The sequence below is a fragment of the Bombina bombina genome, chromosome 5 (genome assembly GCF_027579735.1).
Source record: "Bombina bombina isolate aBomBom1 chromosome 5, aBomBom1.pri, whole genome shotgun sequence".
Lineage (NCBI taxonomy): Eukaryota > Metazoa > Chordata > Amphibia > Anura > Bombinatoridae > Bombina > Bombina bombina.
In genome coordinates this window covers 75,925,567-75,946,502 of record NC_069503.1, presented here as the reverse complement: position 1 = coordinate 75,946,502, position 20,936 = coordinate 75,925,567, and positions in this window count along the sequence as shown.

Below are 20,936 nucleotides of genomic sequence, written 5' to 3'. Positions count from 1 at the left end.
AGGGTAGATACAGTCTAAGTTGAATATCCACTTAGATTCTATCTTCAACATTTTGCTTTCCATATTGCCACCCCTCCAATCCTTGTTCAGTTTACAAATCCCCATGAACCTGAAACTTTTGTTGTTTCCCCCATGTTTTTCTTTAAAATGTTTATAGAGGGGCAAGTCTATTTTCCCCATTTGATCTGCAGTAAGTGTTCCCGGATTCTATCCTTCAATTTTCTAGTGGTCTGTCCAACATACTGCAGACCACAGCCACATTCGATTAGATATACCACAAAGTTGTCTGTACATCTGATGGTTTGTTTAACATGGAATACTTCATTAGTTACTTTAGATTTAAGGCAGTTACTCTTAATACCATGTTGACATGCCTTACATAGGTGGCATGGGTAAAAACCACAGAGTTTCTTGCCTGTAACACCTAAATAATTTTTTATATTGGTATTGCACTTAGGGATGCTTGGAGCCAGTGTGGACTTCAGATTGTCTGCCTTCCTATAAATGAAATAGGGTCGTTCAGATAGATGTTCCCCTATAATATCATCATCCTTGAGGAGGTGCCAATGTCTTTTCACTATGTCTTCTATTGTCTTTTTCCTCTCGTTGTACTGGGTTATGAAAGGAATCTTGAGACTCTCATCTGATCCTGTGTTTTGTTTGGTTTTATATTCGAGAAGGGTTTCTCTTTTCATATTGTTCACATCCCGTATGGTTTTATCTATATGTGATTCGTTATAACCCCTTTCAAGGAACCTGTCCTTAAGTATTTGAGACTGTTTGGTCCAAGTATCTTCTTTTGAACAGTTCTTTCTTATCCTCATAAGCTGCCCCTTTGGAATATTGGATATCCATTTATTATGGTGACAGCTTGATTGGTGAATGTAGTTATTGGAATCAACTTCCTTGAAGTGTGTTGAGGTCTCGATTCTCCCATTCTCGACTTTGATATCCAGATCTAAGAAGACAATGTGGTCCTTGCTGATGGTGTTCGTAAACTTCAGATTTGATTGATTTTTATTCATTACCTCTAATGAATGTTCCAAGTCTTCTCGATTCCCTTTCCAAATGATTAGAAGATCGTCTATGTATCTTTTATAGAGGACCAGGTCCGCGCCAGCTGGGCAAGACTCCCAAAAGATGGTTTCCCATCTGCCCATGTAAAGATTTGCGTAACTGGGCGCGAACCTGGTCCCCATTGCGGTCCCACATACCTGACGATAAAAGACCCCATCCCAACAAAAATAGTTATGTTTTAGGATGTAGTCTATTCCGTCTAATATAAATCTTCTCTGGGGTTCAGGCATGTTTTCATCTTTGTCAAGATAATTTCTGATGGATTCTAAACCTTCATCTTGTGGGATAGAAGTATACAGCGATGTTACATCGCTAGTAACCATTATATAGGTGTCATCCCATTCCATGTTCTTTAGTAAGTTCCCTATATTAAGAGAAGTTCCCTATATTTAATAATAAGTTTCATCAACTCCCGGGAAGCCTCAATAATAATTTTGTTCCAACTGTCTGGCACTAATACTGTCCTAGATATTAACACCATCTTTAAAAATCTTGAAAAATTATTAATCTCGGAAACCAAATACAAAATTGAAATTTCCTTTTTGAAAAAATGTTTGGAACTAAACATCGTTCCCAAGGGCCTAATGATAACAAAAGAATGTTCCTTCAATACAAACTCCGAAGAGTTTTCAGACAGTTGGAACAAAATTATTATTGAGGCTTCCCGGGAGTTGATGAAACTTATTATTAGATATAGGGAACTTATCTTAACGCATATAGACTCAGAGATACAAACTGAGGAAAAGAATATGGAGATATTCAAAGATTCCCAAACTTTCAAAGAAAAACAACAACATTTATACACTAAAATTAACAAACTAAAAGATGATACAATTGCAAAGAAAACAAAGAAAATAAATAGGGACCTGAATGCTGCTCAGGACAACTCCGGAAATAATGGGAATGAAGGATGTGAACCCAACAACAAAGAGTTGACACAACAACCATCCCTCACCTATCCACAAATCCGAGAGGACAGGAGAGAACCTGCCCCCAAGGAACACTATACCAACAGACACGTAGAAACTAGAGAAGGTGCCAAATTTAAAAATCCCCATGAGAACCATTCCCCATATGGTATCAATAGATCACAACAAAGGAGATTCTCCAATGGAGAACGTCAAGGAAATCCCTTCAGGGACAACCGGTATATTAATGGAAAATCTCATTATCAGAGACCACCGAATAATATTAGAAGAAACAATATGTATAGAGAAAATTGGCATGACGATGCTAATGGTCAACAGAGACATTATGAAGAATGGGGACCCTACAACACATATCAACATGACTTCAGGAGGAGCTACCGCCCACACCATTGGGATTATGTACCCCAACACAGACCATTCAACCATTACTCTGACAAAGAGACTTATGGAGATCAAAAGCAATGGTCTAAGAATTACAGTGTTTATAACCAACACAATATGAGGAAACAACAGCAAAGGAACCATTACAGGCAAAGAACCTATGATGATTATATGATTGATCAGTATCCCCAAGGGAACTTGAGGGGACGACAACAAGATTGGAAGGACAACTACAGAGAAATGCCGAATAGGTTTTACCCTTTGGTCACCCCCAACCCCAGGGAACCCTTCAACACTCCCAGAGAGGACACAGAAGCATCTTCGTCATCTCCTTTTTTAGGGTTAGGTCAGAACAACCCACCCCTAAGGGAACCAAAAGGAAAAAGGAAACAGGTGACGTTGGAAAACGTGGACACTCCCATAAAAAGAAGACACATCGGGGAAGAAGAGCAGGGTCAAGATACAAGACCAGACCAGGATTAAAAGAAGATACCAATGAATTAGAAACTAACAAACCGGCTGATGAAGTGAAAGGGATTTTCAACTTGAGTGACATGAACCTCAATTCAGAGGAACTCTCAGTATTAGGGCTAGGCCTCTCCTATGCCCCATCGAAAGGATTGAACAAGTTCCAAACGTACCTGAATACCAAAGAGTTTGTTCGCAAACTCACTCTCAAGAGGTATTTCCTGAAATCATCAGTAGAAAGAAGTATTACCACCACACCAAGACAGGCTAATGAAAATTACTTCAAGCACTCCGATTTGAAACCCAAGTCCAACTTTTATCCCAATCATTGTAAGGGCCCTGCCATTGAAGCTTTTGAAGCTATGGTGTGTAGCGACATCAAGAAATTGAGTTCCATCAAAGCACACAAAAGAAATCTGAATGCCAAACAACTACAGACAATATCAAAATTGGAAAAGAACAAAGATCTAGTGATCAAATCGGCCGACAAGGGAGGTGGGGTAGTCCTGATGAATAAAACTGACTATTGGAAGGAGTCCAAGAGGATCCTTGACGATAAGGAGACGTATGAAATCTTGAACTCAGATCCCACGGGCCATTACAAAACTGTTTTAGATGATCTATTGGCTGAAGCAAATGAAATGGGCATACTGAATGACAAGCAATACAGGTATTTAACTAATCAACATCCCAAGATACCTGTATTCTACCATCTACCTAAGATCCATAAAAGCCTAGTCAATCCCCCTGGGAGACCAATTATATCAGGTATAGGATCACTCTCAAGCAATTTATCTGAATACATCGATAAACAATTACAACCATATGTAAGAACAATATCCTCCTATCTAAGAGACTCCACTGAGGTTTTGAACTTACTAAAGAACATGGAATGGGATGACACCTATATAATGGTTACTAGCGATGTAACATCGCTGTATACTTCTATCCCACACTATGAAGGTTTAGAATCCATCAGAAATTATCTTGACAAAGATGAAAGCATGCCTGAACCCCAGGGAAGATTTATATTAGACGGAATAGACTACATCCTAAAACATAACTATTTTTGTTGGGATGTGGGACCGCAATGGGGACCAGGTTCGCGCCCAGTTACGCAAATCTTTACATGGGCAGATGGGAAACCATCTTTTGGGAGTCTTGCCCAGCGGGCGCGGACCTGCTCCTCTATAAAAGATACATAGACGATCTTCTAATCATTTGGAAAGGGAATCGAGAAGACTTGGAACATACATTAGAGGTAATGAATAAAAATCAATCAAATATGAAGTTTACGAACACCATCAGCAAGGACCACATTGTCTTCTTAGATCTGGATATCAAAGTCAAGAATGGGAGAATCGAGACCTCAACACACTTCAAGGAAGTTGATTCCAATAACTACATTCACCAATCAAGCTGTCACCATAATAAATGGATATCCAATATTCCAAAGGGGCAGCTTATGAGGATAAGAAAGAACTGTTCAAAAGAAGATACTTGGACCAAACAGTCTCAAATACTTAAGGACAGGTTCCTTGAAAGGGGTTATAATGAATCACATATAGATAAAACCATACGGGATGTGAACAATATGAAAAGAGAAACCCTTCTTGAATATAAAACCAAACAAAACACAGGATCAGATGAGAGTCTCAAGATTCCTTTCATAACCCAGTACAACGAGAGGAAAAAGACAATAGAAGACATAGTGAAAAGACATTGGCACCTCCTCAAGGATGATGATATTATAGGGGAACATCTATCTGAACGACCCTATTTCATTTATAGGAAGGCGGACAATCTGAAGTCCACACTGGCTCCAAGCATCCCTAAGTGCAATACCAATATAAAAAATTATTTAGGTGTTACAGGCAAGAAACTCTGTAGTTTTTACCCATGCCACCTATGTAAGGCATGTCAACATGGTATTAAGAGTAACTGCCTTAAATCTAAAGTAACTAATGAAGTATTCCATGTTAAACAAACCATCAGATGTACAGACAACTTTGTGGTATAGCTAATCGAATGTGGCTGTGGTCTGCAGTATGTTGGACAGACCACTAGAAAATTGAAGGATAGAATCCGGGAACACTTACTGCAGATCAAATGGGGAAAAATAGACTTGCCCCTCTATAAACATTTTAAAGAAAAACATGGGGGAAACAACAAAAGTTTCAGGTTCATGGGGATTTGTAAACTGAACAAGGATTGGAGGGGTGGCAATATGGAAAGCAAAATGTTGAAGATAGAATCTAAGTGGATATTCAACTTAGACTGTATCTACCCTAAGGGACATAATGTCAATTTTGAAATAGTGCATTTATTCCAAAAATAATAAAGCCATCCCTTAATTACCGGTATTCTATATGAACCCACTACCACACGATTTTTAGTTAACAGTGCCATACATATCATCATGAGGTCACCGAATCCTGGGTCTTCTATAATATATATAATATATATTGAATTTAATGTCCCATAGACACTGCATATTTATAATGATTCTCCATTGTTTTTACCAATATCTTGACATTTTAAGAATCAGATATATATATTTTCTCTAATCCGTATATAAGGGATAATCTTGGTGTCAGATACCCCATTAGTACGATAATACATATTTTAATTGTATTGTTTGTAATTCATCTAATTGTTTAGAACATCTGTTAATTTGTTCTCCTAACATTTTAACATCAATAACCACTAATGTGAATAATTGAGTGGCTGATATGTAATAAGTTACAATCAAGGTCTATATATTTCATCTAAATTAGATCCATCCCATTCTTAGCAATTATTGTAATTATGTTCATAGATATCTTTATGTATCCCAACTATGAAATTCATTTAAGCTTAACATTTTTTATGCCCTTCATTATGACGTTATTTAATGTAATCGTTATTGTGTCAAAACCTGTATATCCTGGTATCCATGAGCCTAAAATCTAGCTCAAATTCAGGTATAGGAATATTTCCCCATATTTTCCCTTTTTCCTCTATTTAATGGAGTCTCCAGCCGGTTAGTCAAAAAAAGTATTTTTGCCCAAAACCAAAATGGCAGCGCGTCCGCCAGAAATACCAAAGCCGGAAGTCGGCCGTAGCTACCGGAAATGACGCAACCGGAAGTCACCCGGTAAAGCGGATATCCGGTTTAGCGGAGGAAATGACGCGGTAAGCGTTTGGCGGCAGTTTTTACCGACGGTAATCTCAATTTGCCACCATTTCACTTAGAAACTCCCCCAATATTGGGTATATAAGTTCAGTTTCACCATAACCTCATTATATCTTGAAAAAGGCCCCGCTGCAGGGCCAAAACGCGTAGAGATTTGTGAGGCTTCATCAGTACCAGGACTTTTGGCATTTGGGGTAAGTTTGATAACCATTAGAATTTACCCTATAAGCCTTTTATGTGAAGATTTTTTCTGTTTTTGATTTCAGGTCCAGGTTGTACGGACTAGGATTCTGGATCAGGACAGCTTCTAAGAATATTGTTTTTATTTCTTCCCACCAGTCTTCCACCAGTGTGGATTATCACTAATTGAACTTGGACATTTTATAGAATATTTGTAGTGTTTTTTATATATTTATGTTTTTTTATACATTTATATTTATTATCTAGTGTTGCTAACAACATTGTTATCTGTCTAGTTTGATATTGGGTACCTGACCATTGTTATTATATTTGTTTTAATTTGGTATATTTGTCATTGTATATTCTATGAGATCATTTTCCTATCAGGAATCTGTATTATGGATGATTGTAGATCTGATTAGAACCACTATCAATATTGCGATATTATTGAACCATTATTTTTATCACACACCATCTTTATCACCATCACACACATTTTTTATTCACGACAATATCTTTTTTGGAAAACCGGTTTGTTTCCTATTTTTTTATTTTTTTTTATTTTTTGAATTTTTTAACTTCTCTTTTGTCACATCATTTTTTATCACAGTTTTTTAACCACTGATTTCCACCATCGTTGTCACACATCAAATGTACTATATGTTGTTGAACCCACGTTAATTTATTATTGTGTCAAAGCACAGTATCTGTTTTACACACACTCTTAATTCCTTGGAGGACCTAACCCCTCCCCCCCTCATCTGTAATAATCGAAACTGATTTATTTATGTAAAGATCCTTAACAAGGGTCCCAATAACTTGTTCCAATCAATGAATGGTTGAATTTATCTTAATTTTTTCTGTTTTTATTGAGATGTTGTAATAAATTGCTTAATGTATTTTTAAACCGAAAGTGTGATTCCTGATTATACCTAAGCCTTAGGCTTACTGCTATTTCTCCCAGACCTAATAGGGGGTCTTCTTAATAGTGTAGCCGGTATATAGTCTTAGGCGCTGTCCGCCCTCCCATTCATTTTTAACCTTCTAGATAAGCATCTCCCCCCCTAGTGGTAACCCAGACCACCTCACTCGCTAATCATTGAAAATATCCTTTTGAGCTGTCAACAGTTTGCCATTTATGTAATTCCACTGTGTTTTATTATTTGTTCATGTTTCAGAGATTGCTTACTATTGTTATTACCTTTCTAGTGTTCTACGACCCTAGTGGATTGTTCCTTTGTGATCCCCCTGTACTGGAGACTACAAGCTTCTGTTCATATTTAATTCATTGAACATAGAGCAGATCCAGGTGGGGTAAGTGCCTCGAGACCCTTTCCCCCTCCCTCCTCCCCATCCCCGGCTCTATCCAAGCCTTTCCTGCCCGCCTCAGATTGACCATAATGGAGGTAGTTACGGACACCATTACTTTCGCTACCCTAAATGCTAAAGGGCTTAACTCACTCGACAAGAGAAGCCTTATTACTAATTCCATGAAATCCTTGAAAGCCCAAATTATATTTTTGCAGGAACCACACTGGCTGACATCGTGCCAGGAACCCTATAATTCTGCTGAATATCCTGCCGTATTTCCCTCCTCCTTTGCTGAGAAATCAAGGGGAGTGGCAATAGTTATCCATAAAACTGTGCATTTTGAATGTATTCACGAGGAGAGGGATGACCAAGGCAGATACCTGATACTTATCCACAAATTGAATGGCCTACTATTCACCCTGGTTAATATTTATGCCCCCAACCAATCCTAACCCAAATTCTTGAAGGCAGTGCTATCTAAGGATGTACCGTTCAAAGTAGGGACAGTTATCTTTTTCCCGTTGATAGATAAAAAAAAGTCCAGAGGGATAAGTGTAAGGGTTTTTCCCTGTTTGTTTGCCATGTGCTGCTGGCAGCCATTTTACTCACCTCTCTTGCTGACTGTGGTGCATTGTGGAGGATGCTACTCATTTCCTGCACTTCCTTTTATAGCCAGACTGGTGTGCATCATCCCTGTGAGACAGGATGCAGTCTCAGAATTGTGATGTCATCACTTATTATTTAAAGGGCCTCTGTTCAGTATGCTTTGCCTTTGCGTTGTCTCAGACCTATTTGTGAGAGTTCCTGTGTATTACCTGGCTGCCTGACGTCCTTCCTGGTTCCTGATCCCTGGTTTGTTCCTGACTCTGCTGTTTTCCTTGTTCCTGATTCCGGCTCGTCTGACTACCAGCTTTGGCTCCTGACTTGGCTCGTCTGACTACCAGCTCTGGTTTTGACTCCTGGCGTGTTATTTGACTTGTGAACTTTTTAATATTTTTTGCTATTAATAAAGGTGTGATTATTTTTTGCACTTCTCGTCTCAGTCTGATTCCTGGCACCCTGACATTATGCAAAGGCCATGAATCCTGATAGTGCTAATAATCCACCTTTACCTGCCATCATTTCCAGGATGGATGTACAGGATCATCGCTTGGATCACTTTGCACTAGCCCTGCAAACCCTGCTGACTCGCGCTGCACATTTGGACCAAAGTGTTCCGCAAGTTATGGCTGCTCCTGTTTCCACTGCTGCACCTATGCCTACCAGGAGCATGTCCGGTTCTGCACCTCTACCTCAGCGATATGGAGGTGATCCTATTCAGTGCAGAGGGTTTTTGAACCAGGTGGACATTTGCTTTGAGATGTTACCTCAGGCGTTTCCCTCTGACAGAGCTAAGGTGGGATTTCTAATCTTGTTACTCTCTGACACAGCTCTTGCCTGGGCTAATCCCTTGTGGGAGACTAATTAACCTGTGATTTCAGGTTACCCTGAATTTGTGGCCCCCTTTCGAAGGGTATTTTATGTTCCGGCTCGCTCTTCCTCTGCTGCTAAACGACTCATGTCCATTCAGCAAGGTACAAGATCTGTTGCTCAGTATGCTATTGAGTTCCGTACGCTTGCCGCAGAGGTAGGTTGGAACAATGAAGCCCTTGTTGCCGCCTTCTTTCATGGGCTCTCTGATGCAATTAAAGACGAAGTTGCTGCCAGAGATTTACCAGAGGATCTCGAGGCATTGGTGTCTTTTTTTATCCTAATTGACATCAGACTCAGAGAGAGGCCCTCTTTCAAGGAGTGCTTGCGGAGGTCTCCTGTTCCGTTGTCTCCTACATGTTCGTTCCCACCCATGCCTCCCTCTCCTCCCAAGCCTCCTGGTCCCGAGTCACCAGGTACTGCTGAGCCGATGCAGTTGGGATTCACGCGTCTCTCCACGGCGGAGAGGGCCTTTAGGAGGAGGGAGGGGCTCTGCCTCTATTGTGGGTTACAGGGCCACCTTTTGAAGTCTTGTCCTACACGGCTGGGAAACGCTCACACCTAAGGTCCTGTCGGGGGCAGACCTTGGGTGGTTTATCCTCGTCCCCGGAACCGCTTAAGGAGAAACCTTTGGTCACAGTTGTCCTTTCCTGGGTGGACTCCTACATAGTCACCCAGGCTCTCAGTCTGTTCCGCTTGCTATTGAGGCCATTGATGGCAGGCCCCTTCAGCCCGCACTCGTTACTCACGAAACTGCGCCGTTGTCCATGGCTGTTGGGGCTCTCCATTTTGAAACCCTCCAGTTCCAGGTGATAAACTCTCCGCATTTTCCAGTTGTTCTGGGTTATCCCTGGCTCCAAAAGCACAATCCCAGTCTCGACTGGCGCAGATCTGAAATTTTGTTGTGGTCCCCGCAATGTATTTCCACTTGTCTTCGGAAACCAGTTAAAGTCTTGTGCACTTCTTCGGTATCTCAATTGCCAGAAGAGTACCGAGAGGTGCGTGCCGGTACGTTGCCTCCTCACAGGTCTTACGATTGTGCCATAGACCTGCAACCCGGAGCCATTCCTCCTCGGGGCCGGGTGTACCCTCTGTCTGTTGCAGAGAGTTGTGCTATGGAGGAGTATATTGCCGATGCTCTGTTGCGGGGATCATCTGCAAATCCTGCTCTCCAGCAGGGGCTGGCTTCTTCTTTGTGAAGAAAAAGGGTGGCGAGTTAAGACCATGCATCGATTATAGGCGTCTTAATCGTCTTACCATTAAGAATGCTTACCCTATTCCGCTCATTACGGAACTCTTTAACCGCCTCAAGGGAGCTACAGTCTTTACTAAACTTGATTTGAGAGGACCGTACAATCTCGTTAGGATTAAGGAGGGCCACGAATGGAAAACAGCATTTAACACCAGGAGCGGGCATTATGAGTATCTTGTAATGCCTTTTGGCCTATGTAATGCTCCTGCTGTTTTCCAGGAATTTATTAATGATGTCCTACGAGATATGTTGCAACAGTGTGTTGTGGTGTACTTAGACGACATCCTCATACACTCACCCACACTTGAGGCTCATCGTTCTGATGTTACACTGGTTCTTCAGAGACTACGTGAGAATTGTGAGTTCCATCAGACTCAAGTAACCTTCCTAGGTTATGTTATCTCTGTTGCAGGGTTCTCCATGGATCCTGACAAGTTATCTGCAGTTCTGCAGTGGCCTCGCCCATTTGGTCTTTGGTCTATTCAATGTATTTTGGGGTTCGCCAATTACTATAGAAAGTTTATTAAAAACTTTTCTTCCTTGGTCAAACCTATCACAGACATGACCCGTAAAGAGAATGATCCACTCCATTGGTCACCTACTGCCATTAAGGCCTTTGATAGTCTTAAGACTGCCTTTGCTGTTGCTCCAGTTCTGGCTCATCCTAACCCTGTCCTGCCTTTCATTCTTGAGGTCGATGCGTCTGAGACTGGAGTAGGTGCCCTCTTGTCTCAACGTCCTACGCCTGGTGGTTCCTTGCATCCGTGTGTTTTCTTCTCTAAGAAATTGTCTCCAGCGGAGTGCAATTATGAAATTAGCGACAGGGAATTACTGGCCATAATTTTGGCACTCAAGGAATGGAGGCATCTTCTCAAGGGTACTAGCGTGCCAGTGCTCATTCTTACTGATCACAAGAATTTAACTTATCTATCTGAAGCAAAACGTTTGTCGCCCCGACAGGCCAGATGGGCACTATTTTTGTATCGGTTTAATTATGTGGTCTCCTACCTGCCTGGTAGTAAGAATGTTAGGGCTGATGCCCTCTCTCGACAATTTTCGCCTCTGTCCAAGGAGGAGTCTGTACCTACTCCTGTTATTCCTCCTGACCATATCTTGGCTACCTTACATACTAATTTGACTTCTCCCTTGGGGGAGGAGATCCTGGCTGCACAAACCAATGCATCTCCTGAGAAACCTAGTGGTAAGTGTTTTGTTCCTGAGAATCTTCGAACTAAACTTTTGCACACTTACCACTATCCTAAAGCCGCAGGTCACCCAGGCAAGAACCAAATGATTTGGTCTATCACTCGACAATTCTGGTGGCCAGCTCTTCATTCTGATGTTGCTGCGTATGTTGCCTCCTGCTCAGTTTGTGCACAGAATAAGACTCCTCGACATCTTCCTGTAGGTCTTCTTCCCTGTTTCCAATGGCAATACTGTTATCCTTATGGTGGTTGACCATTTTTCTAAAATATCACATTGCATTCCCTTGATGAAGCTGCCTACCGCTCAGGAGCTTGCTTCAATTTTTGCCCGGGAGGTCTTCCGTTTGCATGGGTTTCCCAAGGAGATAGTGTCGGACCGGGGTAGCCAGTTTGTCTCCAGATTTTGGTGTTCCTTTTGTGCTCAAATGGGGATCCAGCTTTCCTTCTCCTCGGCATATCACTGTCAATCCAATGGGGCTGCGGAATGGTCTAATCACGCTCTGGAACAGTTCCTCCGTTGCTATGTCTCAGATCACCACAATAATTGGTCTGAACTGTTACCTTGGGCAGAGTTTTCTCGTAATAGTGGTATTAATGCTTCCTCCAAGTTATCCCCGTTCATGGCAAATTATGGGTTTAAACCATCCTTGTTGCCCGATTCATTCATGTCTCAGGGTATTCCGGCTTTGGAGGAGCATCTCCGGCAACTTCGTTCCACGTGGGTGCAGATTCAGGATTGCCTTCATCGTTTTATGCAGCGCCAAAAGTTCCAGGCTGATCGTAGGCGTCTGCCCGAACCTTCCTACCAGGTTGGTGAGAGAGTTTGGCTTTCCTCCCGCAACTTGAACCTTCATGTGCCTTCCAATAATTTGGCTCCCCGTTATGTTGGTCCTTTTCGAATACTCCGACTGGTTAATCCTGTGGTTTATGCTCTTGACCTTCCTCCTGCTATGCGCATCTCCAATGTTTTTCATGTCTCCCTCTTGAAACCATTGGTTTGTAATCAGTTTACCACTGTGTTGCCTCGTCCCTGTCCTATCTTTGTTGACAACCATGAGGTGTATGAGGTCAGCAGCATTATTGACTCTCGTATGTCCAGGGGCCGTGTACAGTATTTGGTTCACTGGAGGGGCTATGGTCTGGAGGAGCGTTTTTGGGTTCCCTCCTCTGATGTTCATGCTCCTGCCCTCCTCCGTGCCTTTCATGCCCATTTCCCCAATAAGCCTTTTGTCCTCCCGTGGGGGAGGGGTCGTTGAAGGGAGGGTACTGTCAGGGTTTTTCCCTGTTTGTTTGCCATGTGCTGCTGGCAGCCATTTTACTCACCTCTCTTGCTGACTGTGGTGCATTGTGGGGGATGCTGCTCATTTCCTGCACTTCCTTTTATTGCCAGACTGGTGTGCATCATCCCTGTGAGACAGGATGCAGTCTCAGAATTGTGATGTCATCACTTATTATTTAAAGGGCCTCTGTTCAGTATGCTTTGCCTTTGCGTTGTCTCAGACCTGTTTGTGAGAGTTCCTGTGTATTACCTGGCTGCCTGACGTCCTTCCTGGTTCCTGATCCCTGGCTTATTCCTGACTCTGCTGTGTTTTCCATGTTCCTGATTCCGGCTCGTCTGATTATTCGCTTTGGCACCTGACTCGGCTCGTCTGACTACCAGCTCTGGTTTTGACTCCTGGCTTGTTATTTGACTTGTGGACTTTTTAATATTTTTTGCTATTAATAAAGGTGTGATTATTTTTGCACTTCTCGTCTCAGTCTGATTCCTGGCACCCTGACAATAAGAAAATCGACACATATACTACCCATACTGCTGCCAAGTTCCGCCAGCACATAATTCAATATAACCTATATGACATATGGAAGGCACAACACCAGAATGACAAGGACTACACCTACTTTTCCAAACCACACAACTCATACTCGAGACTTGATTATTTGTTTACTGACTCCTGGACGCTTAATAAAGTAGTATCTTCACACATCCGGATCTGCCCATGGTCAGATCACGACATACTTATAATCACTATCTCCACTGACTTGACCAAAACTTCTAGGCCTAGTTGGAAATTCCGAGACAGTTACTACATGATCCGGGCTTTACAACCTCTCTTCAAAGCTCCATAGCCGAGTTTATACAGATAAATGAAACCCCTCAGATGTCTTACCAGACAATCTGGGCCTCACTCAAAGCCTACATTAGAGGCATCTGCATCAGAAAACTAGCAGCAGCTAAGGCCCAGTCATGCTCCCCACTGGGGTTACTAGTGGCTAACCTGAGGACTAAAGAGTTGATAAATAAGTCCTCTATATCCCCACTGTTAGCTGACAAAATCAAACAACTTAGAACTCAACTAGCAGCTAGAGAATTAGAAAAGGTTCGGGACTCCTACTTCCGCTTCAAACAACTGATGTACTGCCAAGGGAATAAAGCTTCAGCCCTATTGGCATGTAAGTTGCAGGGCAGAACCGCAGCAGCCAGGATCTTAACTTTGAAACGGGGTACCACTGCAGTCACCTCCCCTAAAGAAATTGGGGAAACCGCTGAGTTTTACTCCAAACTTTATAACTTTAAATCCTCTATGGCCAGTACGGAAGCTTCCGCTCAGGCCATAACTACTTTTCTTCACAAACTAAACTTACCAGCTCTACAAAAACAAAATTATAAACTTCTAAGTACTGGAGATACCTGCACACATCAAACAAGAATTGCACTCTGAAAGCAATTCATAAAAGAACCCAGAGAATAAAATAAATAATAGATGTGGCGCTAAAAAAGCTAGGTATAAAAACAATTAATTCTTAAAATATATATATAATTAATCCATTTATAAGAACCACCGGTGGTTAAAATTACTTTAAAGTATTAGACTTGCATATGCATGAAGTTAAGGATATTTCACTGAAAGTTCCAATCCAAATGGTTAATCGTATTATTAACTGTCTTTAGCCAAAACAATTATCTAAATGATAAAAAAGCAGTGTAGTACGGAGTCACCTCCCCTAAAGAAATTGGGGAAACGTTCGCTGAGTATTACTCCGAAGTTTATAACTTTAAATCCTCTATGGCCAGTACGGAAGCTTCCGCTCAGGCCATAACTACTTTTCTTCACAAACTAAACTTACCAGCTCTATCTACAGCAGACAAAGAATCACTTAATGACTCGTTCACTCTAATTGAACTTAATATGACCATTAAGCATACCCAGAGTTATAAACCCCCGGGACCAGATGGCTACCCGGCAGCCTTATATAAACTTTTAGGACTGACTTTAATGAGATCCTCCTGAAAGTTTTCACAGAGACGCGTGACACAGGGGTAATGAGAATAGAGTTTCTACAAGCAGTGATCTTGCCTTTACCAAAACCAAATAAGGACCTCTCCCAATGCAGCAGCTATAGACCGATTTCATTAATCAACACCGATGCGAAGCTCTATGCCAAGCTTTGGGTGAACCGCCTTAATAGCCTGATCCCTAAGCTTGTTCACCCTGACCAAGTCTGGTTCACGTTTGGCAGAGAGGGACCAGATAACACCCGGAGGGTTCTTAATATTTTTACTGAAGCCTTTAGACTGAAATGCCCCATGCTGGCCCTGTCGTTAAACACTGAAAAGGCGTTTGACAGGATCAGATGGGACTACTTGTGGTTGGTTCTTTCCTAGTTTGGCCTTCCACATGAAGTAGTCAAAGTGATCCAAGCTCTCTATACTGACCCCTCAGCGGTAGTCAGGGGATTGGGGTTCACCTCTCCGGAATTTCAGATTACCAATGGCACTAGACAGGGGAGCCCTTTGTCGCCCCTGATCTTTGTCCTTGCTATCGAACCTCTGGCACAATCCATCCGTAACTCTCAATTAGTACGAGGAGTCCCAATAGGGGAGGAGGGTGAGAAAATTGCCCTCTTCGCTGACGATATTACTCTCTTTTTAACAAACCCTTTAGGCTCCCTACCAGCACTATTTGATATTATAAATGACTTCGGTAAATACAGCTATCATAAGATCAACGTCCTTAAAACCGAGGTGCTACCTATCCTTATCCCTTCATTTGAATTAGATGTCCTACAAATGTCATATTCTTTTCAGTGGTCGCAGGACACTATCCGACACCTAGGGGACCAGCTGGGGCCAAACTCTAAATTAGTAATCAGCCAGAACTATGATGCAACTATACAAGAGGTTGCCACACTTACCATCTCTTGGAATTTTAGGGAAGTCTCGTGGCTTGGCCGGGTAGCATCCCTAAAAATGACCATTCTCCCCAAGATCCTTTACTATTTTTGATGCTTACTGCTTAACGTTCCTAGAGGTCTCCTATGTAGGCTTCAATCCCTATTTCAGAGATATGTCTGGGGCCCATCCAGACCCCACATAGCATCTAAAACACTTCAGAAATTGTTTAAACAGAGAGGTGTTGCCATGACCAGTGTCCGAGGGTTCTATGAAGCTGCACGAATGAGTCACATCTCTGCTTGGGCACATAAAGGTGAACCACAAAGGTGGAAGACCATAGAAGCGTCCAATCTCCCTACAGGACTTGGACTGACAGATCTTCACTGGATCCCAGGCTATCGCCTGGATACCCTAGGGATCAAGAATATCATCATTAGAGATAACCTAAAAATTTGGCAAAACCTCAGACATCTCTCGGAAATCGCCCCTCACCCTTCCCCTTTGTACTCTATTCCTGGCCTGTTGGCAGCCTTACCGGACATGCATGTCTTACAATGGGGAAAATGGGACCTACACCAGGTCTCCCAACTCTACTCTCTGGAAGCACTGACCCTACAGCGGAACTTAAGCTCTCTAATACAGAACCCACCGACATGGGCTCTGTTTGAGTACTCCAGGCTATACAATTTTCTACTGTCTTGGGAATTTCCCAGGTCTGTCTGCAGACCCCTAACCACTTGGGAAAAAATATGGAAATTAAAAGTTAAAACCCCTTAAGTCATATCGCTCCACTACACATTGATCCAGACATCCACCAACCCTGACAGAATTTGGCAGGTCAAGGCATGGGAATTTGACATGACTAGGTCTATCACTGACAAGGACTTACAACGGGCCGTAACTCTAACTAAAAAGACTCTGCATTGTGCAAACACAATCGAATCATACATGAAATTACTCCTTAGATGGTACTACACTCCCTCTAGACTATCACAGATGTTTCCGTCTCTACCCCCCTTGTGTTGGCGGAATTACGGACACAAGGGTTTAGATATCCATATCTGGTGGAATTGCCCTGTATTGAAACCCAGCTGGGACGAGATAGTCCGCCTTTGATCAGAACTAGGGCTGCCACTACCACAGACCCCTGATATGGCCCCTCTTCATATACTTCCATCGAACATATCAACCACATTATCTAGGTTGGTCGTCTTTATCCTCGCTGCTATGAAACTCGCCATAGCCAGAGCATGGAAGCAACCACTACCCCCTGGTGTCTCAAATGTAATCCCCATAATCCAATTTTACGCTATCATGGAAAAAAGCTTTTATTCCAATCTAGATAAGGAACGTGTACTGGAAGATATGGGAGCCCTGGTTCCACTATCAGGAGAACCAAAGACTACCACATACACATTAAAGTGCCCCCAGCATTCCTCTCATGACTTAGCAACCAGTGTAGACCTCCTTCCAAACCACTACCAACTGGTACCCCCCTCCTCCTAAAATATGAATCCCTTTCCTCCCCTCCCCCCCGCCAAGAGTCACCGGCCCCACCTGGAGACGACCCCTGAACTTGAGTTCACTACAACAGAGGTACATCCACTCATTGTTAATACTTACTAACTGACCTCTCATGTTTGCTACAATACTATTAGTGTTATAAATGTATCTGTATACTATGTTTTGAATACACATAAGATTCTGGACTATCTGGTTAAATTAGTTAAGTATAAAGACTTTATGGGGAACATACTAAAAGCCCAATCACATGCTTGGCGCTAACCGCCAGATTACCTACATTGTCTATTGAAAATCTTATTTTTATTTTTTTTTCTTTAGACTACTGTTAAAACCCTGAGTTTGTATCATACTTTTGAAACTGTTGTCACCATGCTGTGATTTCTCTCAATAAAAAATGTATTGGAAATAAAAATAATAATACAAAAAGGGGTTTATAGGTACTGGCAGACAGCTGCCAGTACTTAAGGTGGCTGCAATTGTTAGCGGGGGGAGGGCTAGAGAGTTGTTTTGGGGGAGGGGGATCAGGGAGGTTGGAGGGTTAGGGGGATCCTACACTGCAGAAAAATAAAGATAGAGGGATTAGGGATAGAGCGATAGATGGATAGGGATAGAGGTTTAGGGATAAATGGATAGAGGGATAGGTATATTTCTTTCCTTAAACATTTTAGCCCGTGTACATGGAGGCTTTAACACTAGTTATTCCTATAATCCTGTAGAGATTTTTTTCCACTATATTTTAATACAAAAATAGATATACAAAAATGCTTTGCATTTATTCTTCAATTAATATTATTTATAAATAAAACAGAATATTTATATCTAAGCAAACACTTACAGATATAATATACATAGTGATTGCAATACCAAACCTCTTTTTCTATGGACTAAAAAGGTGAAGTATGTAAGGAAAGGAAAGTATTCATAGCAACTTGACATTATACCTTATAGTAGGATATAATTCCTGAATCAAAAAGAAGCCACTTCTGTGATGCTGCTATGTGCACTTTTAGTCTTCAGGACAAAAAAAAAATCACAATTTTCAGACTTAAAGGGACAGTCAAGTCCAAAATCTAACTTTCATGATACAAAAAGGGCATGCACTTTTAAACAACTTTCCAATTAACTTTTATCATCAATTTTGCTTTGTTCTCTTGGTATTATTAGTTGAAAGCTAAACCTAGGAGGCTCATATGCTAATTTCTTAGACCTTGAAGGCCGTATCTGCACTTGACAGTTTTTCACCACTAGAGGGTGTTAGTTCATGTGTTTCATCTAGATAACATTGAGCTCATGCACGTGAATTTACCGAGGAGTGAGCACTGATTGGCTAAAATGGATGTCTGCCAAAAGAACTGAAGGAAGGGGGCAGTCTGCAGAGGCTTAGATACAACGTAATTACAGAGGTAAAAAGAATAATCCTAGGTGAACTCAGGAGCGTGCATGTGTCTCCAGACAGTAGAGTTTGCAAGAACATTTATAGCATTGCTTTACATACTTACAAACACTGCTGCACAGAGTGCTAAATACACGTGCATGCCCCATAGCTCATATAATATTAGCTTCCTAGGTTAACTCTATAACAAAGGATATAAAAAGAAATTCATGAGGAGGAAAAACCTAAGAGGATGCGCTTGGAACACAGGTTATCAAAGTAGGACCTAACACTTTATGATTGGGTTTGTACCCGTATGCATAAATAAATATAAACAGCACAGTGTTTGGTATGTGTGAAAAATAATTAATAATGAGGGGAAAAAAAAACAAAAAAAAACTGTGAGTAAAACAAGTGCTCTGGACAATTTGTGTATAATATTAGTGATACATTGAAATAATCAGATATCACAGACAAACAATGATATTTGTGGCGATGAGTAAAATATATAAAAAGTACTTATCAATGTCCCAAAAATGCTGTGATGTAAAAAATAAGTGTCCAATCCTAATATGTGAATGGTGATGTGTTCAGGTGTTTGGCGTGCTCCTCTTGTGTCCCGCGGTGCGATGGGTCAGGGTGTCTAGAATGGAAGATAAACAAGGGGCGCCAACATAGTGTGAATCGTTAAAACAACAAATATAAAAGTGATGTGCAAAAAACTACTCACAAGGAAAGTGGCACCTTAAATGAATAAGGTGCGATAAAGCAGGCTGACATTCAAATTCCAGCAGTCAGTACGCTGGAGGTCTCACCCAGAGGACCTGTGGAATCCAGATAGGCGTCTAGAAAGTAGCACCCACGTTTTTTAGGGCCAATGGCCGGACCAGATGAGCTGCAAGCTGATAGGTGTTCTCCTGCTGCACTCACGCCACCGAGACTTTTCTCCAAAACTGACAGTGTCAGTGTATGAAAGGTTCCGTGGTAAAAGTCCTGTTTCAAAAACAAGTGGATTGTGGAAAGAAGTAAAAATACCGGGTCGTGGTATAAAACAAACAGTATTTATTTTGCAACGCGTTTCTCAGTCTATTCCAGACCGTTTCATCAGGCATAATCATAGTTAACAGTAGAGATCTATTTAAACCCACAGTGACCCGGAATTGAAACAAAAGGTCAACTCTATTAACAATGTTGCAATTGCAAAAACATTTAACTTTTGATACATTGTATAAATTGGTTTGAACAATTGTGACCGCACAGATAACACTTAAATAAAAAGTATATAAAAAAATCCTATTCGCAATTACCAAATATATCTGGAAAAAAATATATATATCATAGTAAACTGGACATATATTAACATGTGTGTATATGTATATCTCATCTCCTGGTTGGATTCGAACCCAGGACCTAATGTGTGCTAGGCAATGGATAAATCAAAAGGCTACCTTTATGTCTTGTTTAAATTTCTTGCAAAAAGGATTAGTATTGATACAAAATATATAAATTGATCTACATGTCTCACAATGTCTAGAAGATAATCTTATTTGGTCTTTTTAATAAATTACTCTAATTTTTAAAACCAAACTAAAAGGAATTTTCTTATAAATATAAAACTAAAAAAGAAATGTTCGTGACAGATGCTTACTATAAATAAGTGACATATAAAAATATATGTGTATATATATATTTAACGGCTCCACTGGACTCGAACTTGGGACCTTCTGTATGTTAAGCGAGCATGAAATTGATAAGGCTATCTTGAAGGCCTATTTTTATGTTATATATTGGAGCAGAAATATGTTAGGAATTATGTTATTAATAATATGTATATATATATTTGGGACTCCACTGGACTCGAACTTGGGACCTTCTGTATGTTAGGCGAACATGAAATTGGTAAGGCTATCTTGAAAGTTTATGTTATATATTGGGGCAAAAATATATTAGGAATTATGTTATTAATTGTTTCCAATCATATACAACAACCAAATAAACTAAAAAGTGTATCCAGAATGTATATAAACAATTGTAGGTGTATGTGTTGATGAATAATCAAACATTCAAAAAGATGAAATGTGCAAAATGGTGTATCGTAGAAAATAATATAAATCAGGTATGTAAAATATAATATAATATGAAACTATATAGGTGCTTGTCTATCCGGTTCTAAACCTAATAGTCCAAGCACCTATATAGTTTCATATTATATTATATTTTACATACCTGATTTATATTATTTTTTATGATACACCATTTTGCAGATATTTTACATACCTGATTTATATTATTTTTTATGATACACCATTTTGCACATTTCTTCTTTTTGAATGTTTGATTATTCATCAACACATACACCTACAATTGTTTATATACATTCTGGATACACTTTTTAGTTTATTTGGTTGTTGTATATGA